The sequence below is a fragment of the Euprymna scolopes genome, chromosome 7 (assembly GCF_053919585.1).
Source record: "Euprymna scolopes isolate OS-2025 chromosome 7, ASM5391958v1, whole genome shotgun sequence".
NCBI lineage: Eukaryota > Metazoa > Mollusca > Cephalopoda > Sepiida > Sepiolidae > Euprymna > Euprymna scolopes.
Window position 1 is genome coordinate 452526 of NC_136488.1, and position 25933 is coordinate 478458.

The 25933-nt window shown below is 39.4% G+C and overlaps 1 protein-coding gene across 4 annotated transcripts in view; it reads left to right on the top strand.

Moving 5' to 3' along the window:
- Positions 1–22744, top strand: part of LOC145279583 (uncharacterized) — a 34769-nt gene extending 12025 nt beyond the window's left edge. The window contains exons 2-3 of one of the 4 annotated variants that reach the window (XM_080130747.1): positions 9475–9609; positions 20944–22744. The gene's annotated coding sequence lies outside the window, so the exon portion shown is untranslated. Of the gene's footprint in view, positions 1–9474; positions 9610–11234; positions 14274–20943 lie in introns of those variants that run through there. The other 3 variants (XM_080130746.1, XM_080130748.1, XM_080130749.1) reach the window with 3 other exon arrangements.
- The last annotated feature ends 3189 nt before the right edge of the window (positions 22745–25933 follow it).

Here is a 25933-nt window from a genome sequence, read left to right on the forward strand (position 1 = left end):
TGGTATCCATGAATGGAACTATTGTATGCTGTGACATGACCGTCTCTGGGAGTGGTAGAGCTCCCCATTGGGGGGAGGTTGAGACTCCCGAAACACTGGAAAATACTGGGCAGATATGTTTGTTTTATTTGTTAAGTATTATTGTATGCCTGGGCAACAGCAGCCGACCCTGCTGAAAGGAAGAGTTAAGATTATAAATTTTATTATTTTTATGAAACCGACATATAAATCTGATTGTTGGTGAAAGTGACAATTTGATGTCACTTTGAGAGACATGACGAAATATAATTTAATTTCTGATGTTAACAAGTGTAATACCCGACCAAGAAGTCAGGGGTTTAACCTTTTTCGATCATGAGAAATAGGCCTGGGAGAGTTGCAGATTCACATGGTACACACACACACGGGGATTCCCCTGAGGTGACGTACTTACTGATGATTGGATCTAGGGAGCGACCGAACCTACTCCGTCACCTCCATACATGAGCGAGTCCCCACATCAAAATCAACAGTTGGAGCTGAGATTTGAGTGAATCTAATACTAATCGAAGGGTCGTCACCCAGCTCTCTCTTTTCCTGACTGTTGCCACCACAGAACTGAGAGTAATTAATCTAATTGGGACTCTGTCGAGTTTTGTCAAATCAACATATGAACAATTGTATATAAGTTATATTTTGTATATCTTTCTTGAATTAACCAGTAGAATATATATATCCGCATCTGTCTTTCTTTTATGTGCATGAAATTGATTAATTTCCAGTGTGATAGATGACGAAACAGTGACCTATCAACCCAAAGGCAAAGTGATTCCGACCAGATTGACTGAGATCCCTGCGAAGAACGATTTAGGTTACATTGAGGTCCTTTATCAAGGTTTGACTCGTATGTGATAAAGGAGATCCCCATTAGGGATCGCTGAGTGTTTGCATGTAGGTGAAGAATGAGGTGTAAAAATATGTGAATTACACACCTCCACTCTTCCCTTCAAAGTATGATTTCTCAAAGACCACAGGTGAACTGTCATCTTACCTGTTTTCAACACTTCCGATCAGTTTTTCTCCAACTGGAAATCAGGACCAAACAAAATCTTGAGCATCTTGCATTGCCCATCTATCCAATCCAATGGCGTCTGAAGGAGTACTTCCCTCCAGGCACACATGCATAAGCCAACAGCCTTGTGGAAGTTAATCATGGCCTCTGCCACTTGTTCATACTGCTTTTGACAACTTTAATCTTGGTACTGCTCATTACAAGCAGGGTCACATCGTCTGTATAGTTGGAGTAGTTAATTATTGTGCTATGAACTGGATTCACCCTAAGCTGGCAAAGGAAGAGTTTCAATGCAAGTACATAAATAATTGGTTTAATTGGACAACCTTTGCAAATAGTTTTGAATAAATTAAAAGGCTTTGATCTCAAACTATTCACCCTAACCATTACAACCATAGTTTGGATAAAAAAGGAAAATCCAGGAATGAAACTGATGACCAAATCCATCTTAGAAAAGAATAGCATCTAAGTATCGATGATCGACCCTATCAAACGATTTGGACTGATCTAAATTGATTAGCACAGATTCAATTCTGCCTCTCCAACCACCATGACAAATAACACCCTACTTGATGTTGGTTGGTTGTTTTTGTTTTACGGCATATCAACCCTTTTTCAGGTGATTTTGAAGAAAATTTTTAATAGAATATATTTTTTTTCAAGTCATTTTCTATTTAATCCATAGTTGGGACCCTAACAGGTACTAGTTGGAACTCTTCATGTGATTATCTCCCCTTTATTGTAAAAATCCCACAATCACTTTTTTGACCCATAATAAAATTTTCTTCTCTCTATCCGTCCACACATGTTTATATTTCCTCCTTTGCATCTTAACCCATTTCCTATCTCAATTCCACCTAAAATGCACCACTCAACAACTACCACTCCGGGTCAGAGTGGACCTGGGAGCAATGGCAATTAAAAGGTGGCTCCACACTCCCCAAAGCCCACAAGCTGGGGCCTCACCATCAGAGGTCATGTCCAGGACCACATCTTACTTGAAAATTCTTCCTTCAAACTCCTAGGCCTAGCATTTACAGGCAATATGAACTGAAACAAATACATTAAGGACATTATGAAGGTTGCCACAAAGAAGGTGGGTTTCCACTATCGAGCTAGAAGACTACTCACACCTGAGAGTATTGTGTACCTCTACAAGGTTTCATCCATGCATGGAATATTGTTGCCACATCAGAACTGGTGCATCTACCACTAGCTTCTCTTGCTTGTATAGGGTCCAAAAAAGAGTTTTCAATCTAATATGTCCCACTTTGTCAACTAAACTCCTACCCCTGTGCCATTGCTGCAATGTTATATCTTTGTGCCTGTTTTACAGATATTTTAGTGGAATGTTCTCTGATGAACTCGTTGCACTTGTGCCCTATCAACGTACATATCCCCGACAAACCCGCTTAACAACAAAATCTTACCCCTTCACTGTTAAGGTCCCTAAATGCCAGAAAGCTTTCTACTCTAGTAGTTTCTTCCATCAAACAGACTTTGGAATTCTCTTCCTTCTACCTGCTTCCCTGACTGTACTGATATGCAGAAGTGTAAACGAACATTAGCATTACAAGTTAATTTTTTTCTTTGTAGATAATTGTTATTTTATCAACTTGCATGAAAAGAGCTATGTAAAAGATGCTTAAACCCGTTTGAATTATGTAAATACCATCAGTAATTCGAAAGTTATGAGAATTTTAAGTACTAAAATTTATGCTTTTGTGTGGACATCTTTCTTTAAAAAAAGTGGGCTGAACTATGAACCTCAACATTTCAAGAAATTCGGTAATTTTGCCACCATTTATTTATTTTCCAAGCTATTCTCATGAAACTTGGTACTCTTATGTAAACTTGTGTGCTCTGATTATGCAGTCAACTCTGATGTATCTCTTTACCATAAGCCATGAATTATAAATTAAGATGTACAAATTTCAATTTTTTTTTAAACTGGCACATGGTATCATACAGTGGGTGTCTATTCATGAACAAAACTAAGTATTATAGTGGTATTTAAATATAGCTTTATTCAGAGCAGCCGTTTTCCTGCCTCTTCAACAAAGAAGAGCTTAATCTGGGTGTAGCAATTTTTTTTTTTCATTTTTTTTTTTTTTTATTACATTTTCACCCCAAACAAGGCACATTGCCACTTTGGTGTAGGGGACTACTATTAGGGGCAATAACTACTGGGGTACTATGTAGGGATTTGGGCAGCAAGATGTTGGTTTACGTTGCACTTGAACTTCTGCATGTCAGTACAGTTGGGGAAGCAGTGACCTGGAATGGAATTCCAAAGTCTAGCAGTTCTGGGGAAGAAACTACTGGAGTAGAAAGATCTTATACATCTAGGGATCTCTATAGTGTGGGGGTGGGATTTTGCAGCTTGTCGGGTCTGTCGAGGGTGTTCACGTTGTGGGGGCACAAGTGCTTGCAGTTCATCAGAGCATTCACCATTAAAATACTTGTAGAACAGGCAGAGGGATGCAACGTTTCGTCGATGGGACAGAGGTTTAAGCTTAGATGCCAGTTTAGGGCCTATCAGATTTGCGACTCTCTTTTGAACCTTGTCAAGGAGCAAGAGACTAGTAGCCGATGCACCAGCCCAAATATGACAGCAATACTCCATACATGGGCGAATGGTTGCCTTATAGAGGAACAGGATACTTTCGGGTGTTAGTAGTTTTCTAGCATGGTAGAGAGAGCCCACCTTCCTTGCAGCGGCCCTGGCAATGCCTTCGATGTAATTGTTTCAACTCATGTTTCCTGTGAACATTAGGCCAAGGAGCTTGAAAAACGTACTCTCAGATAAATAGTCGTTGGCCATTGCTATAGGTGGTAGAGAAGGTTTCTTGTAATTATTGAATGAAACTAGTTCAGTCTTGGCAGCATTGAGTGTGACCATCCATTTTTGTCCCCATTCCACTACTGATTGGAGGTCATCCTCTAGTGTTTCTACCATTTCTTTAGATATATGTTCATTTGTTTTCCTGTCATGCCTGTTATAGAGTGTGGTGTCATCAGCATATATACCCATCTCAGAGGCAATTTTGTCAGGGAGGTCATTTATGAATATCAGGAACAGTAGAGGTCCAAGGATAGACCCCCTGGGGCACTCCCGCATTTATATCATATTGTTTAGATGTACGACCGTCGAGGACAACCTGGATTTTTCTCTTATCTAAGAAGGATTTAATTATGTTAAGTATTCTACCAGTGATACCGTATGATCTAATCTTCCTGAGGAGACCCTCATGCCATACCCTGTCAAAAGCCGTAGATATATCTAGAGCTACCGCTCTGCCCTCTCTCGCTTTGTCCAGTGAATGGTATATACATTCAGAGATTACAGTTAGGATGTCTGCTGTGGAATGGGCTTGTCTAAATCCATATTGTTTGTCAGTCAGAAGTTTAGCATCTGTAAGGGGATGGACTAGGGCATGATTAATTAAGGTCTCAAATATTTTGGCAAAAAGTGGGATGAGGCTAATGGGGCGATAATTTAATGGGTCAGTTCTTTTGCCAGAATTCTTGAATACTGGTACCACAGAAGCAGTTTTCCAACAGCCCGGAAAGCAAGATTCATTAAGGCATTTGTTGTAGCGTTTGGAGAGAACTGGAGCTACTTCGGCTGAGCACTTTTTTAATAGCACAGCTGGGATGAGATCGGGTCCACATGCTTTTGAAGTGTCAAGGTTTTTTATGATAGCATGCACCTGAGCAGGGGTGATTTCCAGATCGTCTAGCATGGCGTCTGTCCGCATAGGAAATTCAGGTAGGGGGTGGTTGGAAGGGTTCAGTGTGGAGTTTGAGGCAAACCGACTGGCAAGCATGTTAGCCTTTTCGGTTGCTGAGCAAACAACCTCGTGATTATTGGTTAGTGGGGGAATTGTTGATTGCCCATTATTTGCTACACTATTGTAGATTTTCCAGAAGTCACGAGTTCCTAGTTTTTGTGCTTCGATGCGTTTTTTAGTGGTTTCCATAAATTCTCTCTTAGCTGTCGCTATTTCTTTCTTAACGTTACTTCTAGCTTCTATGTACTTCTGTCTGTTTGAACTGGACTTATGTCGGTTAAATCTGCGGTATGCATGCTGCCTTTGAGCAATGGCAGTTGCGCAAGTTGAAGTAAACCATTGGGGAGAGTGGGGCTTGCTATAGAATTTCCGCATGGGAACATGCGCTTCGATTGCAGTTTTGAACCATTCAGTGGTCTCATTTGTACACTGTTCAGCAGGAAGAGAAAAAATATTTCCCCATGAGCATCTCTGATGAGATCTCTGATGGCTTCCCAGTCAGCCTTTTTATAATATCTCGTTGTTTTGAGCACTGGCTCTTCAGTTTTGGGTCTAGAGTTTAGGGCGATTTCAACCATTATCATTGCATGATTAGCATTCCCAAGTGGGCTGTTGGCATTCGTTATACAATCATCAGGAACTGTGGTCAAAAACAGATCTAAAAGTGATGCGTGTTGTTCTTCCTGGGCAGGGAAACGGGTTGGAAAATAACAATTTTAGATAGGGAGTGAGATATAGAGAAGCTATGCGTTGTACTGCCCGCTGCATCTGTGTGAGTAGAGAATCCAAGCCAGTTTTTGTGATGGACATTAAAGTCACCAAATACATGTACTTGGACGCTAGTGTCGAGAGAGAGTGTCGTGTCTATGCTGTCAGAGACTTTGTTTATTATGGTGCAGTCTTGGGTCGAGGCAGAGCAGTAGAGAAAGTAAAAGTAGCTAATGTTGTGTTGCATAATTAGTCTAAAGCACATAAAGGAGCATTGGTTCAGTTTCGTATTAGCGTTGCAAAGATATCTAGGAGGAGACATAGTTATGTAATGCAGTGCGTTTTGCTTCCAAGTACATACTTTGGCTGTTAAATACCTAACTGGAATACGAATGAACTCCAATGCATGTCTAAAAGGTAGAATTGTATAGATGTTTAGTGATGACTAAGCAGTTAGCATGTGACGGTTAGGGGCTGGAAGTTAAAGATTCCACTACAAACATGTGCAATGTAGGAGTTAAGTGGCGGTTTGGTGGGAAGGAGCAGATTGTTAGTGTTCAAGAGACAGGGGTTATCTCCATTAGGATTTAGAGTTTAAGGTAAGTTTTTTTTTTTTTTTTTTTTTGCGCATGCAGGTTAGACAGAGGTAGTCGTCTTGGAGGTAAAATGTATATTGGGATTTCGTAGCTAGCCATTAGGTGTTTTTTTTTTCCAGTTACAAGAACTAGTTCATGGCGAGTTGGAATTCGTATTCTGTATTTATAGGCAGATTCGGAATTCGTATTCTGTATTTATAGGCAGACATTAAGGTCACGCACAGAGCATAGCACCCACTCAGGAAAAAAAAAAAAAAAAAAGCCCTGGTATCACAGCTAAGATACTGCATATTTCAGTTACGAATAGTGAAAGTTAAATTGGGGAGGCACTTGTTTTTCTTTTTTTTTGCATCTTACCATGGCTGTTAATATTAAGTATTGTACTTAAATAAAGTTCTTCTGTCATCTAAATAAGCTAATAGGGATTTCCCCTCTCCATTACTACCTCGATGTGACATGCTAAAAAGAAAGAAGAAAATTTGTCAGGAAATTGTTTTAAAATAAGTGAATTAAGAATGGTTAAGATGTGTGGGAAATAAAATAAAATAAAACTACATAAAATGATATGAGCACAAACGAAAAAAAGAACCATTGATTGCCTAAAGAGCATTCATGGCCAGTATTTACTACTCCCCTCAAAGAAAAAAATATTTAGTAGATATGAATTAATCTCAGAAATAAATCGAAGAAAATTTTTCGTGTAGATTTTGGATTTCTGTAAAAGATGGAAATTCCGATAGTCGACCAGAACTTATGCATTTTGGGATCAGTCCAATTTTCAATTTTGTAAATCCTCTCTATCTGGCCTAAAGTATACCCCTATTTTCTGAGATGCAACCATAAATCGTACTCTACATGAATCCTTGATGTAGCTTTCACAGTATCAGGATACCAGGAATAATAAGTAACAATTATATATTCACCAGTTGATGGTAATTTTTGTCATTTCTATTGTTGTTTTACTGAAAATTCAACTATGTAAACAAAGAAATAGTAATTTTTTACCTTGTTTCCACCTTAACATTTAAAATGATTACTTTTATAGGTTTTAGTATATGCTGAAAACAAATATCGCATTTCAATTTTCTGCAAATAAGTAGTTTTCCGGATATTAGGCAATGTCATTTCTTATGTTATCTCTGGTGACCATATTGGTATGCATGAGCATGCAAACCTAACCCCGAGAAACTATGTGCAAACACACGTCCCAAGATGGCCGCCAGCAATAACATAAGAAATGAAATTGCTTAATATCCGGAAAGCTACTTATTTGCGGAAAATGTAAATGTGATATTTGTTTTCAGCATACCAAAAACCTTAAATGATAGTCATTTTAAAGAAAAATGTTAAGGTGGAAACAAGGTGAAAATTTACAAAATTTATCACAGTGAAATTCTTTATCGAACCGCCTAATTATTATTATTTAGACGTCATCAGTAAAAAAATAATGGGTTTGTTTTACAGATTTGAAAAAATGGTCAGTGAGTTAAAAATAAATTCAAGTTTCATGATATATTTTATTTAATTGTTAAGTGAAAGTACAGAATAGTTAACAAAACACTCTTTCTTCCCCATGTTAAGAATGGGTTTCTAAATAATAACATTATTTCAGCATAGTAGCATGTGCATGTGCACAAGTACCTTTTATTCGTTATATATTTGTTTTTTGGTTTATTTGGTTTTTACTACTAAAAAACAAATGCATGTACTTAGTACATTTTGTTGTTTTTTTAACGCTTTTAGTAGTGTGAACTACAAGCGTTAAAAACAACAAAATAGTATTGTTTGGGAATCAAATTTGAAAAACTTGATAATTTTTTTGAACTGACAAATCCAGAATAAAAAATGAAACTTTTTTCTGCTTCGGTTTTGAATACAGAAAAAACAGTTTTCTATTTTTAAGAGAATACAAACTCGTTAATACGCTGACAGCGATGGTTAGCTATGCGCTAACCATCACTGTCATTGTTTCCCTTGAAGTGATTTGAATTTTTATAAAAAGATAACATTTTAAAGAAATTTCCGCATAATTAATAATTATCAAATATTTACAGATTATACATGAAAATAATTCTGAAACTATTACCTATATGAAAATGGATGATACACACCTATTTATCTTATCAATTTTGAAATATTCTTCACCAAGTTTGCTAAGTCATAACTTTGTTTCCTGTGGTCGTAAAAATAAAAATCAAACACCAAAATTTCAGCCATATCCAATTAAATTTAAGCCCATGCATATGTATCCAAACGTAACGTATGAAATGTAAACATTCAAAAAACAATTTCGCTTTTTGCTGTTGTAATTTTTTACCGTTTTTTTTATTTTTAACTTGGAGCATAAAAATATTGAACGCATAAAAGAAAAATAAATTAACATCATTGGGATGTTTATTCTATTCTCTTTTCATCAATGTAATTCTTTTAAAAATTAACCGACAAATAAAAAAGATGTGACTTATGAAGCACATTAGGTATGTAATATTGCTGATGTACATGAATATGCAGCATACACTTGTAATGATACCAACATCTTGTTAATCTTTCCTGTGCATGGTCCCAAATAGTAGCTCCTTACGTCCAAGGAGCAATATGCATTGTAAGAGGTGAACGTGAGTTAAGAAAAAAAACTCTCATTTTTTTATTCTATGATATCAAATCATTACATCTCCACCTTTCATTCTATTATATAAAAAATAAATCTTTATTCCGTGATATAGCACCAATAGAGTTATGGTTCATTCCATGATATAAAATTATTAAACTTCCGCTGTTTATTCCATGATGCAATTAAATATCCACTGATTATGCCATGATATAGCATCATTTAACTCAGTGTTTAATCTATTATATTAAATCATTAAATCTCTACTGCTTATTTCGTGATATAAAATTATAAAAGTTTCAGTGTTTTTTTTTTCATTATATAAAATCATTAAATATTCTGTGTGTATTCCAAGCTATAATATTAAATGTCCAGTGTTTATTTCATGATATTAAATTATTAAAGCTATACTCTTCTTCCATGATATAAAATCATTACATTGTCAGGATCTATTCCATGTGATAAAATGATGAAATCTGTAGTGTTTACTCGTAACAAGAAGTCTATAAATCTCTAATATTTATCATGTGATATAATATAATTAAAATTTCAGTGTTTATTCCATAATAAAAATCCAATTTCCATGAAAAGAATGGATACTCTATTAGAATTTTAAAAATTTTATACATTATTTTATTTGTTATGCATTTCCTCTACAAATTGTGAGTATGCTTTGTTATGTTATTTTGTTAATGACTTTATATTTCATCATTTTAGAATTTTCTCTTTACAGGGAACTTTATTTTCATCACCAAATAATTTTAGCTTATAAAATAAACTGATTCAATCAGTTAAATCACACAACACTCTTCTTCTCCACATGTCTGAGGTTGCTAGTCAGGATTTCTTCAGGTGAGTGATTTTCCTCTAACTTTAGGAGTCACGAGGCTACAAATCTTGCAGACCCACAGTCAATGAAGCTGTGTTAGTTAGCATCTCAAAATCATATATATATATATATATATATATATATATATATATATATATATATATATAGCAAACTTTAACATAAATTTAAAGGTTTTAGGTTTCTGCTTTTGTAATCAAATCTGTGTTGGATCAGTGGACATACACTATCAATAGAACTCAATTTCAGATTCAAAAGGTCATCTTTTCTTGTAGTAGTGGCAGTGTTATCAAAGCTTCTGTTCCATTTTATTCCAGAATGATTGCTGTTTAAATGGATTCATCATATTTGACTCAGCCCATAGTGTCACTAATGGTAGCACACATCTCCAACACATGCTCTCTAGGAGTCTACTTGCTATTGACATACATTTTGAATTGAAAGCCATGTTTAATTTTAGAAGAGTTTCCAATGGGTAGGTAATCTGTATAAGTTCTTAGAATAAAAAAGATAGTTTTCAGTGGATAGCTAATCTGTATAAGTCTTGAACTGTAAAAATTTGCAGATGAAGAGTAAGATTCCTTCTTGTGTGGACACAAAAAATTATGTGTATGAATTCTTAAATATCCAGTATATTTTATTGAGTGATTCCAGTTTCTGATTGATCGTTAGCAGAGCATGTTTCCATTTTTAATCTATCAGTTCCTATAGCTGGTGTCTATAAACAGAACCTCCCAATCTTCTTTAATCATACTCTCTTATTATATCAAAAATATTGCAATAGATCGGTTTGACTCACTCTGTCTATGGTTTCCATTAGGATATATCAGTGAGAGATGATCCATTTGCTCATCCTAATTTTTTGAGAACAGGTTTTTCTTTTGTTTTGTTTTTTTGTTGTGGCCTTACAAGCCGGTACACATCAAAATACAGTGGTATATGTTGTATTGTGTTTCGTATGGATATGAAACTTCCCAATAGCACTCTCCCTGACAAAGCGCTAGCTCTGTATACTGCTCCAGTAGTGTCCACCATGTTACTTTATAGTGTTGATGTCGGACCCGACGTATCGTTCTTTTGTGCTAATAAAAACCTTATTTAAAGGGTATACAGTATTTGTTTTACTTACAACAGTATAATTAATAGTTTCACAGCGAAAGTAAGCTACAGAATTATTCTAGGTGCCATAACTGTCATTATTCACTACATCGATGTCGATATGTAACTACATTCATTGTGTTGCAATTTGTTTTATATAACTAAAACGGTATGATTCCAAAACATTGGAAGGTTCTATTAATAGATAGGGGTGATAGGAACAGACCAATCGAACGAAACCACACTTTATTAACAAATAATCAGAAACCAGAAACATTCAATAAAACATACTGGATATTATAGAATCCCCACATATATTTTTTGTGTCCACATGAGAAGGAATTGTCCTCTTTGTCTGCAAACTTTTACAGTTAAAGATTTATACAGATTAGCTACCCATCAAAAACTTGCCCATCAGGATCTCTTCTACAAATATATATTTACAGAGTGGAATGATAAAATTGTCACTCTAGAAAAGATGACATGATTTCATTTCCATTTAATGAAAACCGGTTTTTTATTTTTGTTGCAGACCATCTACTAGTTGACCAGTTGTGTACAAATCACAAGAGCGATAGGAGCCTTCTATCATGTTTAAAAATGACACAATGTTCATTGAGCAAGATTGGAGAGGTGCCACTGTACAACTCAACCAATCTAAGTTATGACAACAGGACCATTGCTAGCAAACTCAAAATGCAAATTCAGATAACAGAGACATGCCCAGGGTGATGAAAACAAAGTTTCCACAGTTATGGTCTTTGGTGTGGTTTCAAGTAAGGGCCATATCATGGCACTTCACATCTTCAAAGTCAGCTTGAAAGTCAACACCAAAGTGTACCTGGATGTACTAAAGAGTGTGGTGATCCCTTGGTGCAATCAGATGGCCACTGGCAGACCCTGGGCGTGGGGACACGGGCCAGCCTACAAGTCCAAAGAGACCCAAGTTTGGCTTCAGAAAGAGTACTATGACTTTGTATCCTTCTCTCACTGGGCCTCCCTCCTCCACCGACCTGACTTTGTTTGGACATACGTTAAGAACATCACCAACATTACCTCTCACAATATAAAAGCCAGCATGATCATTGCCAGCTGCCGAGTATTTGCCAAGCTCCAGTTGGCACTTGTGAAAAAGGCATGATCTCAGTTCCAGTATCAAGACAGTGATTGAGGCTGAAGGCGGCTATATTGAATAGATATCAGCTCTACTACATAATCAAGTTACCTGAATTGATTTTTTTCAATAAAAGTTTTAAAATGAAGCTGTTTTCTTTAGGGCGACACTTTTATCATTGCTCTCTGGATATGCATGTAAATACACACACACACATATATATAGACTTGTTTGTAATATACTGAATTTTACTGGTTACTTATAATTCAGTAAATTTCATATACCAATGAATTTTTAAGCCAAAAGGAGATGACTTAAATATAAGCTACAAAATTATCATATTTCATAATTGAGCATTCATATACTGTATTAACAAAACCAAGACTTCAAAAAAGGAATTGATAGCAATAAAAAGGTATTTCATTTTAAGTTACAATTGTTTCAAGACTAGTTGGACAATTTCAAGCATTATGGCGTTTGAAAATGTTCATATAACCGGCCTTTCTTCAGACTTCTTGAATAAAAAACACTTTAACAATAGAACATTATTTAAAGAAATTTCCCTTAAAGGAAAGAAGCATGCAAAAACATTTATCCTGGACGCATCCTTGTCAAGAGCTTTTTTAAATATTAATAAATATATATATATGAAGGATTTTAATAGCACTGGGAGAAATGCCATTATTGAAATTGAGGACTTTTTTTTTTTTTTGACGTTTAATCGATAAGAAATACTACAAAGTCTGAAAATCTAATCTCCAAAACCAGTATGTAGTTCAAATTATTTGAACCGAATGAAGGGGGAAAAATGTATGAAAAAGAGGGGATAAAAAGAATTAAATTAACGAAGATATCTTTCGGCCGATTCTTTTCAACTGTAACATCGGCGGATTTAAGAGATAAAAAAAATAATATCGAGGTCTAAAGACCAAAATTAACGAATGAGGGAGTGGAATTAATAAATGAAGTTTGGAGAAACGGGGAAGCATTCTCAAACTACACCCATAAGTTCTAGATTATGGGTGTGTCCTTTTTGCTTACACAGAGTTGGTTTTCGTAAAATAATCGTGACTGCTTCGAGAATTTTCAAATGTATTCTCGAGCGGGCTCTGTGTAAAATGGAGAATGCTCCATCTATGTAATCTCCAGTGCAAGTTTATTTTCAGTTTCAAATTCGGTATCTCTTCTGTAATGAAGCTATTGACTAGCACTGGCATCTCGACATATGCAAATGACCAAGCTATGGTGCAAGCTTAGCATCACAGTGGGATCAAAGGAAGAGAAGAGAAAGATAAGCCAAGAGGAAAAAAAGGCATGTGTTGACTAAAAGGGGATCGATTGGGAACTTGTTCATTTTCAATATTAATTTTAATATTAAAGGCAAAAATTTTAGTATTAAAAATCAGTTATTCAATAATAAAAGGGAAAATAATTTCAGATGCATTTGAAGTATTGCTTATTTGAATTTAAATCAGAACTTAGAATTAACCTGAACATATTTATATTCTTGTAATTTGTAATTGGGATATTTAAATGGTATTTAACTCCCAGCTGAGAATAATAAATATCTCCCGTTTTATTTTACAAATTATTAAAGTCTTAAATTTCCAAAAAAGAAAAAACTTGTTCAATTCTTAGCACGGGCTATACTAAATGATGTTTTTAAGTATTGAAACTATGCCTGCTGCTTTTATTTTTAAGTATTTTTGTGAGACTAACCGTAGCCCTCGGCGCAAGAGGGTCCGTGTGTGCCTGGCGTGTGGGGTGGTGGCTGATCCTGTGGTCGAGGCAGCGGATGAAAGAGTTTCAAGATGGCGCCTGCCTGCTTTTATTAGAGACGGAATCTCGCAGGATCACGCGGGGATGCAAATTAGCTAGGCCATCTTGAGGAATAAAAATCGGTCCATTGGAGGTGCGAGGCAGTCGGGTTCTGACGTTCGTGGCGATCAGTACAGTGACTGTTGGGTTCCGTTTCTATTCGTGCAGTCAGCTGAGCTTTGTTAGTTACCTTTGCGCCGTGGCTGTCATTTGTTGTTGGTTCACTGTGTGTTGCCGTGGTTCTTCAGTGAAACGCTTCGTCGCCCACGACGAGACTCCCCGTCTCCTACACAAGATACTCATACAAGCTATTTCGGCCCCCCCACTCCGAACTTGGTTTTCTTTTCTTCAATGGCGGATAGGTTCGATCTAAAGTTGATACCGGAATTCGACGGATCCGACCCGGTACTCAGCTGGGTTGAGAAGGTCGAGTTACATTGTCAGTTGTCCGTCGTGAAAAATGTCGAGCGCGTGATTCCTCTGCGGCTGACCGGCGGGGCCTTCGCTGTATATCAGCAACTCAGCGCTGAGGAGAAGTGTGACTACTCGAGTATCAAGGCGGCGTTGTACAGGGCATTCGCCACTGACCCCGCCACTGCATGGGAGCAGTTTGAGACGAGGTCTATACGCTTGGGCGAAACTGTGGACGTGTATCTCGCCGAACTTAAGAAGCTGACGGTGTTGTTCGGCGGTCTTCCTGTCAGGACTCCCCGCTGGAGCAAAGCAGCTCCTGCGAGCAACATCTACCATATCCTCACTACCGCTGAATGACCTAGTGGACAGAGCCAGGACAATAATGACGGATGACTCGACGGTGCAGGAACCGGTAGTCGCCGTCGCACAGGCCCCACCAAGTGGCGAAGGACCATCTCAGGGACCCAGCCCGCAAGGTGATGTCATCTGCTACAGATGCAACGGGCAGGGCCACATGGCAAGAAATTGTAGAAGGCGGTCGACGGCTGTTCGCTGCTACCGCTGTAACAAGACTGGGCACATGGCCCGAGACTGTGCGGGAAACGGGGACGGGGACAAGGTGCCAGTGCCGACCTCTTCCCCGAACAGAAAATAAACAAGGCGCTCCCTGTCATTCAGGTCCGAGTTAATGACACGTTATGTTCAGCCCTCCTTGATTCCGGTTGCTCTCGCACCATAGTGTGTGCGGACTTCTGTCGGGCGTGGAAAAAGAAGAACGTCAGGATAACTACCATTACTGGAAAAATACGAATGTGTTGCGGCGTGGGTGTGGTACATATTCGCACAAGAACTGGGAACTCGGCCAACGTCGAAGCGCTGGTGACATGCGAAAAGCCGCTGAGTTTCGACCTGTTGCTAGGCTACGATGCCATCAAAGCCCTGGGCGGCGTGCGCATAATGCGCGCTGGCGTTGTAGAGTTTCAGGATAGGCCCCCGGTGTGTGCAGCACTAAGAGTCGACCAGCCGGACTTCAGTGCAGAATTTGACGACCAACAGAAGGCGTGGACCGCCACTTGGAGGTGGTCAGAAGACAAGGAACCGGCCAAACTACAAAACAAAGTGGCAGAGTACCGTATGCCCGACCAGATAAGGCCTGCATACGAAAGCGAGCTCCGTGAATGGATTAAGAACGGTTGGCTGATTCCATACCCCTACGACAAACTTGGACCCCCCAAGGGCCTGATACCGCTGATGGCAGTTGCCCAACCTAACAAGTCAAAGGTGAGGCCGGTAATAGACTACCGCGAGTTGAATGCGCATGTTGATGCGTTCACAGCGGACGCCGACGTCTGTGCCAGCAAGCTGCGAGAGTGGCGCCGGCAGGGGTCCAATGTGTCCCTACTGGACTTGAGAAAAGCATACTTGCAGGTCCGGATCGGCGAGGCGATGTGGCCTTTCCAGACAGTGATGTTTTCCGGGAAGAGATACTGTCTTACGCGAGTCGGATTTGGGATAAACGTAGCATCCCAGATAATGAAGGCTATCGTCAATGCCGTGTTGTCACAAGAAGAATGGATCAGAAAGGGAACATCGGCGTATATTGACGATATATACGTGAACGAAGATATCGTGTCATCTTCGCGCGTAAGATCCAAACTTGCCGAGTTTGGTCTAAACTGCAAGGACTCTGAGCGGCTTGAGGATGGCGCCCGCGTATTGGGCTTGAGCGTTCAAGAGGAGCGAGGGATCCTGAAGTGGAGGCGTTGCACCGCAGTTCCCGACGTTTACACAAGACGTGCCGTGTTCTCCCTGTGCGGGAAACTTGTGGGGCACCTTCCAGTATGCGGATGGGTTCGTGCGGCGACAGGCGTCATAAAAAGGAGGGCAAATGCGGTCACCAAAGGCTGGGACGATGAGATAACCGACGAACTATTGGTCCGAATGTTAAAGGAGACCGTCGCTAGTGTGAAAAAGAATGACCCCGCCACAGGGGACTGGTGCGTGCAGGGAGACTGACTGAGTGTGTGGGTGGACGCAAGTTCTCTAGCGATCGGTGTAGTTTTGGAGAAAGATAGGGCCGTAGTTGAGGATGCCTGCTGGCTGCGACCGGCGAATGATGCTGCCCATATCAACCTGGCAGAACTCGACGCTGTAATAAAGGGCATTAACCTGGCACTTCAATGGGAAGTGAAGAAACTGCGTGTGCACACTGACTCACTTTGCGTACACCACTGGGTGTCGGACACACTCACAAGCAAGGCCAGGGCACGCACCAAGGCAGCCAGCGAAATGCTGATAAGACGGAGGCTGGAGACTGTGAAAAAACTGGTGACAGAGTACAACCTGTCCGTAGACGTAGTGCTCGTCACCTCGGACTACAACCTTGCCGACAAGCTCACTCGGGTACCACGGAGATGGTATGAGGCTATGAAGAAAGAAGCTAAGCCATTGCCTCTGTGTGCTGCCTCCGTCGAGGAGGACGAAATCAGGAAGATACATCACGACAGTGGGCACCCCGGAGTACAACGGACCTACTACTTTGTGAAGTTGGCTAGACCATCAATACCAAAAAGCGCAGTAAGAGCAGTGGTCAGGGAGTGCCAAACGTGCCAGTCCATCGACCCCGCCCCAGCCAGATGGCGGAAAGGACAGCTGGGAGTGGACGCGACTTGGAGTAGGTTGGGTATGGATATAACCCACTACGGCAGCCAACACTTCCTCACGCTGATAGACTGCGGGCCAACGAGGTTCGCTATTTGGCGCCAATTAGCGAGGCAGGATTCCACCAGTGTCATCCACGAATTGGAATCCATATTCTACGAAAGAGGGCCGCCTGAGGAGATCCTCACGGATAACGACACGGCGTTCTGCAGCAGGGAATTTAGGCATTTTATGGACAACTGGGGGATCCGCCTTCGACACCGATGCGCGTATGTGCCGAGCGGCAACGGCATAGCGGAGCGGTGCCACCGAACCGTGAAGAGGATCGCGGCCATGAAGAAGTGTACGATCGCGGAGGCGGTTTACAGATACAACACAACGCCTAAGGACGCCGTGACTGGCGGCAGTGCGCCCGCTGATGCGATTCATCACTACCACGTATGCGTCAAGGACGTTGAAGTGTGTCTACCCGACCAACGAGAACCCCAGGGGAAGTACCAAGTGGGAGACACCGTCTGGGTGAAGCCACCCGGCGGCCGGTGCACCAGCAGCTTTTGGAGGGGGCGGGTCACCGGCGTCATCAGTGAACAGGCCATACTAGTCGATGATGCTCCGCGCCACGTAAGGGATGTCCGGCCCGCTCTAAGCGCTGACCAATCGGCGAGCAGTGGAAGTAGCGAGTCATCCGACGATGAGCGATGGATCCAACCCGTGCCCCACGAACCTGGTGACTCAACTGCGAGCAGTGGGAGAAGCGAGTCATCCGACGATGAGCGATAGATCCAACCTGTGCCCCACGAACCTGATGACTCAACTGCGAGCTCTAATGCTGATGCTGATGCTTCTGATGACACTTCTGAGAGCTCCGATGAGGAAGTCCCGGCAATACCCCTCCGCAGGAGTGCTCGAATCAAACGGCCACGTCCGCCGTGTCACGTATGTGATCTGGAGACCAGGGGGGAGTGTGAGACTAACCGTAGTCCTCGGCACAAGAGGGTCCGTGTGTGCCTGGCGTGTGGGGTGGTGGCTGATCCTGTGGTCGGGGCAGCGGACGAAAGAGTTTCAAGATGGCGCCTGCCTGCTTTTATTAGAGACGGAATCTCGCAGGATCTCGCGGGGATGCAAATTAGCTAGGCCATCTTGAGGAATAAAAATCGGTCCATTGGAGGTGCGAGGCAGTCGGGTTCTGACGTTCGTGGCGATTAGTACAGTGACCGTTGGGTTCCGTTTCTATTCGTGCAGTCAGCTGAGCTTTGTTAGTTACCTTTGCGCCGTGGCTGTCATTGGTTGTTGGTTCGCTGTGTGTTGCCATGGTTCTTCAGTGAAACGCTTCGTCGCCCACGATGAGACTCCCCGTCTCCTACACAAGATACTCATACAATTTTGTAACTTGGATTCTTATTAATCTAATACCGAACACAGAAATATTAATTTTCAAAGTCATCTTTGCCAAGAAAATGTGAACAACGAATCAGATTTCCCAGTGATGGAATGTCACTTAGCCATGAGAGATGAAGGGGACATAAAGTTAGTGATGTAGGTTTTCAGGGTTTGGTTTACAAATAAAGTAGCTTAATAGAAAGAATGTCAGAAAATAGAAATAGTAAGTGAATAACAGAATGCTCACGTTGGGTGAAAGGATTGTCATAGATAAATGATACGGTCAAACCCTAGTACTGCTTGCAATATTGGATTGACAATGCAATAATTTTGCATAACATATTGGTATCTGATGAAGTCAGGGGTGCGGATAATGCCTTTGGCCCTTTGAATCAGGTGTCAACTGTAATCCTGCCACAAGGGGCTAAGCAGCTAAGGAGCTGTAAGACTAAACAAAAGCTTATATTAACTAGTGTTGTCTCAAATAATCTCGCCACAAGGAGCTGGACAGCTAAAACAAAAGTGGATCTTAGGACTACGCAAGAAGTTATGCTTACTAGTTTAGTCATGAATTTTAGAGAGGAAGTTTTAACCAAACGAAAACTAATTTAGCAGGCAGTGTGAAAATCTATCAAACGAGTACAAGGAGAGAAATATTAATTATATGACTGATGAGATAGGTAAGAAGGATTGAAGATCATTGGAGAAAATGTGAACAGAATGCAAAAGAAAACTCACATAACTAAAAAAGTAACAAACAAATCTTGGAATACAATTAACAGTAAAACATCTGTTATGAAGACTGTCGAGCAATAAACTAACTTTATTACTAAAAGAAAAAATATCCTGTTTAAGTTGAGGAAACTAACCAATGCTTGACCAACCACTGTCAAAGACTGTTCAACAGAACTTGATTCTGGTCTTCCCACAATTTAACTGGCAAATTAATATTTTATTAATATTCAAAACTAACTTTAACCTTGGACAACCCGGCTGAAAATTTTTAGCTCCTGATTCAGTGTGAGTTCTGAAAGCACAGAAACTACGTTTTTGCTGTTTAAACAGTTAACTGAGTTTTTCCTTTTAACATGTTAAAACGTTACCTTTAAATATATAGAAAAATATGCTGTAATTCCTATTTTACAAGAATAAATAAATAAAAATGAAATTCTGACATCAAGAAAAAGGTAAAATTAAAAGGTTGATAAACTCTACACTAAGACATTTTATTTGGATTTATTTATGCATATTTTTTTAACTTTTGAGGTTTTTACTTGTTTTCTTTTATTACTTCAATGCAAGTTATAATTACTACTTGTAAAAACTTTCTTTACTCCAACGGAAGGTATGTAATGAAGTCACTGACACATATATAGTAGCAGTGGCATCTCAATACATGCAGGTGGCACTATCGTGACGTCACAGTTGGATCAGAGGAAGAGAAGGGAATGAAAAGCTGAGAGGCAAAAAGCATGTACCAACATGGAAGGAGAAAAGGCATGTGCTGACCCGGCAAACTTTTTTTAACCATGTGGTGGGACAACAGGAATTTTTCAACAAGATGCAATCCAAATTTGTAACAAGATTTTCAGATGATCATAGTGTCCTGATTTGGAAAATAGGTATCAGGCAGCTTAGTGTTGAAACGACCGGTAATGAATGCCTCTTCTTCCAACACGAGTTAAAATGTACTTTTCATGTTAAACTTTGCTTTCATGATGAAGTCCAGATTGATTTTAACAGTTGAGGGCTTAGTCCATTCTGATTTTTCAGTTGTTGCTTGAGAAGTCATCTTAATGAAATTCTTCATACTTGCACCCTCTGATAATGAACTGTTGGAAGTAGCTATGAAAAGAGAAAAAAAATTGTTCCAATTAAATGTTTGTCAGAAGAAAAAACGAGCAATAACTTTTACAAAACATAGTAACAATTATGACCAATAAATCTCCTGAACAAAGGTATTAACAAACCAACCTTATTCAAATCAATAAAAAAGCATAATTTCTGCATAACACAGGACATATTCTCTTGGTCTTAATGGTATGTGAAAAATTCATTGTTAACCATAGTGTGGGTACCACAACATGAAATTAAAGATATCAGTTTAGCTTTTACTTTTTATTAAAACCATTACAAAAATATTTCTATATTTATAGGATTATTGTGTCTCAATGATTAATGAATTTACTTTATTCCACAACATGTTTTTATATTCTGAAAACATTATTAGATTATTTTTGTTTTGTATCCTGTCAATACATAAGCAATTTTTAAACATCTTAAATGTTTCAGATATTTCCATTTTCCTATGACAGTATTTTTCAATTTTTTTACTGAATGTTTTGTAAATAACGATATGACTGCTACATTTTCCAACTGTAAAAATTGTAGCATTTTTATTGTTTCTGCAAATGTTTATTGTTTTTTAATTAAAGTAAAAATAATTTTCAAAGAAGTATCCTTGTTTGCTATAATTCAGTATATGGATTTTCATTTGTTTGATTTATGGCAAATCATCCCTTTGTTGTGGTTCTGGTGATTTTAATATATTCTCTCATTTCTTTTTATTTTCAAATATTTATACATGAACGTATTGAACCAGGAACATTGGAAAAGAATTACCAAATTTAATAAATGCATTTAAAAACATTAGCCGAACAGTGCTTCAGAGAGATTCCAAGTATTATAACAGTTCTGAAGATCATCAATAGTGTTGATGGTTCGCTTTATTATTAGAAAGACATTCTTTTGTGAAATATACAAATTGTGTAAAATATTTAAAAAAATTATTACATTTAAATCTCATTTTTTTCTTTTTTTTCTTGAAATTTATAATTTGTTTTTTATTTTTCAGAATATCCAACCATCAGTACAAAGAGAAACAAATGCAAAGTGTCTAACGTTAAACATCTGAAATCTAGGAAGTATACGATTATTACAGTCATGTATCATTTAATAAAGTTAGAATTTCAAAAATACAAAATATCAGAAAAAACATATTGTTGATGATACCTTAATTATGATTACAAAAATTGCCAGTTTTGAAGAGTTACCCAGTAAAATAGAAAATAATGTTTCATCGAATTTTGAGAATCTATACAATATTTATGTGAGATTTAAAAATTGTCTAAATAAGATGCAGTTCTATATAAATACATGAGCAATTACAGTAAAAGCAAGAGATGTTTTCGTTGAAAAACCAAAAATGTGTAAATCATGAATCTCTATGACAAGATACTAAATTGTAAATCTATAAAAAATTAAAATGTGAACATCTTCTTTCATTTATTTAGCTTATTGTAGAAAAGGTTAATAAGAAAAAATACTGCGAAATACATTGCATTATTTCAATTTCCAAAATGAACTCTAAATCTGCACCTGAATTAAAACCATATTCTTGTGAAATATGTAGCTCCTCTTTTACAAGTGATTATAATCTGATGCTACATATGCGTACCCATACTGGAGAAAAACCCTATTCTTGTGAAGTATGTGGCTCATCTTTTGCAATTAAACATAATATGTTGATACATATGCGTACACATACTGGAGAAAAACCATATTCTTGTGAAATATGTGGCTCTTCTTTTACACAGAAACAGAATATGTTGCGTCATATGCAATTGCATACTGGAGGGAAGCCATATGCTTGTGAAGTATGTGGCTATTCTTTTGCAAGGAAACAAAATATGTTGCAGCATATTCAATCACATACTGGAGAAAAACCATATTTTTGTGAAGTGTGTGGCTCTTCTTTCACAACAAAACAAAATATATTACATCATATGCGAACCCATACTGGAGAGAAACCACATTCTTGTGAAGTATGTGGTTCTTCTTTTGCACAGAAAATACACATGTTACGACATATGCAAACCCATACTGGAGAGAAACCATATTCTTGTGAAGTATGTGGCTCTTCTTTTACATCAAAACAAAGTATGTTAAACCATATGCGAACACACACTGGAGATAAACCATATTCTTGTGAAGTATGTCACTCTTCTTTTATAACAAAAAAAAATATGTTGCACCATATGCGAACGCATACTGGAGAGAAACCTTATACTTGTGAAGTATGTGGCTCTTCTTTTTCATTTAAACAAAGTATGTTACGGCATATGCGAACACATACTGGAGAGAAACCTTATTTTTGTGTATTATGTAGAACTACTTTTACATGTAAGCATCATATGTTGCAACATTTGCAGACGCATACTTAATGAGTATTTGCTGCCACTAGCCAGCACTTGTGGAAAAGGCCTGCTCACAGTTTTGGACCTGTATCGAGTCGGTAATCAAGGTTGAAGGCAGCCACATTGAATTGATATCAGCTCTATTACATAATCAAGTAACCTAAATCGATATTTTCAATAAAATTTTTAAAATAAAGCTGTAGTGTTGTTTTCTTTAGACACAGAAATAATCAACGTCCAAGCAATATAAAAGCCCATAAGTCGGCCATTGGTGAGTATTTATTGAAGTGCTAGGTTTGCACTTGAGGCTACACAGATGAAGCCTTCTCTATCATCCACAGAGCAAGCTAGAAAGCACATTTAAAAATTGCTGATGTAGTTACTATGATTTTATTCCAACCGTCTTCTGTATAAGCAAAGAGAATATACACATAATTTAGAATTTATGGGCGTTTGTTGAGAATTTCTACTCTCGTTTTTCTCCTCTCACTAATACTGCTTTTACCCTCATTAGTTATTTATGGTCTTTTGGCTACGCTTTTAATCAGTTTTGTCTCTCATCGACGATTACTATTGTTGCAGTCTAATGTTACTGCCTATATGTTTACAGTTAGAATGAACCAAATGCAAGCACCCTGTCAGACGAAACTTCACACACCTGGAAATTTGCCATGAATACATGTGATAAAAATAATACCAACATTAAGATACAATACCTTCATCTTTCAAAAGTTAAACAAGAACAATGGACTATTATTTTGAATCTAGATTAATATGTAGTTAATAAACATCAGACACTTTTAACTGTAAGTAATATGGTGTGTAATTAATTATAGTCATTTGTTTTGCGACACCATCACTGGCCATAAAGCCTGTATCATCAACAGCTCTCCATAAAGCTAGCAACTTTAGTTCAGCTCAGGAGCTAGGAGCACTCCCATCTCGACTGCCACTCCAGTTCCTGAATTTTTGAACCTGCTCCAACTTCATCTCACAGTGACCCCAGCTTACTCTTGCAGCTTCCAGCTCCTTCCTACTGCTTCCCGCGACTCTAATGCCCTTAGCTCACTCTAGTGACTATGCAGTTCATTTCTACAGTTTCCCACGACTCCAGCGCCCTTAGCTCACTCCAGCAACTATCTAGTTCATTTCTACAGCTTCCAGTGACTCCAGCTTACTTGGACAGCGACTCAAGCATTCACAGCTCATTCCAACGATTCTCCAACTTACTACTGCTTATTTATTTTTAAAAAAATGTTTTTAACCTCTATTAAATGTTTTCCTCCGTCCTTCTTTTTACCATGGATACAAAAAACTCAGTCTTCCTTTTTTAACAGCTATAATAAAGTTTTGTACCCCCCAAATGTGTGTGTGTTTTACGGTACAAAACTTATAAAGCGCTTTAAATAAGGTCGGGAAGACTCAAAGGGCCCCTTTCATCAACAAGCTCATCAGGAGTCAATCGTTGAATTTCTATCAAGTGTAAAGCAAATGTCACGTAAGAGCAAAGACTTAAGTGGGGATTACTTATAAAATTATAACGAATGGATGAAATGAAAAAAAATTATATATATATATATATATATATATATATATATATATATATATATATATAATTAAATGAAGGACGAATGGGGTTACGAGTAAAAAAAAACAAAAGATTACGAGTAACTTATACATTGTAGAATATATACAATTGTATGGGATATGTGGAGAAGTTAAAATTTAAAATATATCCCTAAATAAGTCAGCTCGGGCAGTGGGTTGGTCTCCACGCCTCTCACCCTGACGTGATACTTGTGCAGTGCTTCAGCTGACATGGTAGAATGAAATGTTCTTAGGGGTGACGTTATGCCAGTAGACCGCCTCAGGCACCATACACCCCTTCCTAGCTGCAATGGTCTTGACAGTCCTGTGGTTTCTCTCAATAATTTTGTTCCCGCTAGACACATGGGCACACTGAAATCGCAAACATATACCCTAGCCATCTGGGAACTGTTTGAATTGCTCACTAACAAAGGCGGTACTATTGTCAGTCAGTATCTCAGGAGGACCATGCTCTAGGAAGACACTTTCCAGCTCACAGACAATGGCAGCTGAGTCCTGGCGCTGAACTGCCGTCACAATGCAAATCTGGACGGTCCACAATCTATGAGCATCAAAAAATGTCTATCGTTGTGGTGAATTACATCCATTGCGAGCCTGTTCCAATTTCCTCTCACACTTAGTTTTCCCTTCTTCCACCAGACGGGTGCTGGGTCAATCGACCGGCAGGTTTTGCAGCTCCTCACAACAGATTTTACATCCCTTTTTGACACATAGGGGTCGACCAGCCTGGCAAAGTAAAGGGTTCGGTTTACACCGGGGTGCCTGCTTTGGCAATGGACATTAGCAACCCGGTCCGGGCTAAACCAACGCCCCACCACAGCGCAATTCACAGGTGCCGGTTTGTCCACTTTTTTGACACTTTCATGACACTCTGATCAGGCGATCCACGCGATTCTGACAGGACTGCACTAATGTCACATCTATGGTCAGCTTAATTCCTTAATGATCTCGGTCAAGGTAGCAAGCCGTCTCTGTATTAGCATTTCGGCTGATGGCTTCGTTGTCAATCGTGCTTTCGCACTCAAGGCATCACTTATTCACGGATGCACGCACGTGGAGTCTGTGACAATGTGTAGCACTCTGGCCTGCCACTGAAGCGCTAGATTTACCCTTTGAGTGTAGCATCAAGCTCAGCCAGGTTTATGTGTTCGGCCTCATTTTCCGGCTGAAGCGAGTAGGCATCTTTTACGATAAATCCGTTGACCACCAGAGCAACACCAGGGGCGAGTGAGCTGGTGTCCACCCAAACTGTAAACTCGCTCCTGTCGATGCACCAGCTCCCTCACATGGGGGTCGTCCTGGGTCAATCTGGCTACAGCTTCCACCAGCATGCTTTGCAGGGAGGGATTGCACACCTCATCGTCCCATCCCGTTGATATGAAAGTCGCATGTCCCTCTATGGCCACCATCGACATCCGGAGCCACCTACAAATGGGGTAGGGGCCCACCAGTTTTGTGCAGACAAAAAAAAACAACACTCCACTGTGTGATGTTGGATGGAACTTCTGGGATGTCACCACCTCTTCCTCAGCAGAGTCCATCTGTGCTGCTGCTCACATGCAAGCCAAGAACTTTCGCTCCATCTTGCAGGCACTCTGGCTCCTTGCACGACATCCCGAAGCTCTCAAAGTGTTCTTTCACCGCCTGGGCAGACATGAGGCTCTTGTTCAAGAAAATGTCATCAATATACAACGTCGCCTGTCGCATGGCTTCATTCTGATGCCAGATCGCCTGCATAATCACTGTAATAATGTTTGGGGCCACGTTCAAGCCGAATCCCAGCCTGGTCAAACAATAGTGAGTCCCTTTGGCTCAATCGTCTAGAACAGCCACAGCTATTTCATGATGCGTATCTGCAGGCTCTTCACGGGTCCAGGATTGCCGTGTACACCCCCTATTGCTGCAGTTTATGTGTGCAGACGTCTGCCCCTGCCGTGTGTGGGTCGACATGTTCATTGAGTTTCCGGTAATTCATGATGGGTCAGACCTTCTGTTTATTCTCTTGCCTGACGGCCCTCAGGGAGATCAGTCCCCTTAGTG